The following is a 616-nucleotide window of genomic DNA, read 5'->3' on the forward strand; positions in this document are numbered from 1 at the left end:
CTGAAACTATGAGTAAACTTTAATGCCATAGAAAGTTGTTTTTTTTAATTAACAGGAGAATAATAAATAAAACAAACAAAGAGTTTACGTGTACTTTTTTTAACAAGTTAAGTTAAAAGGAGAGAATGAAACCCACAATTCAATACATGCAACGATTGAAGTAAAATAAATAAACGGATTGCAAGAATTAAGATGAAGCTATAAAACATTTTTGACTATCAGATGAATATAGTGTCTCAATTTTTCTTAATTTAAATGTACTTTTAAAAAAGACAAGACCATACAATGAGATGATATTGAGATGTATTTTGAACAAATTTAAAAAAAAAGACTAAATTTAATTTGTGTGTGAAATCTATTAATTTGTTGCATTTTTGTTTGGATTCATGCACATAACCTGCAATTTGCTGGGCTAAAGACTGTTTCAGGTTCAATACAGTTAAAATAAAGTTGAAGCATCACCTGTGGATCACATTAGGATCAAACTCTCCAAAATTAGTGTTTGTGTCTGTGGTAAACATTAGTTTGCTTATTGGAGGATTTGTTTTTTACCTCGGGGGTGCTTGAGCACACAAATGCACAGAATTGTGCCCCCTTGTGGTGACATTTTTAGTTT

Source organism: Oryzias melastigma, unplaced genomic scaffold (assembly GCF_002922805.2).
Source record: "Oryzias melastigma strain HK-1 unplaced genomic scaffold, ASM292280v2 sc00421, whole genome shotgun sequence".
Lineage (NCBI taxonomy): Eukaryota > Metazoa > Chordata > Actinopteri > Beloniformes > Adrianichthyidae > Oryzias > Oryzias melastigma.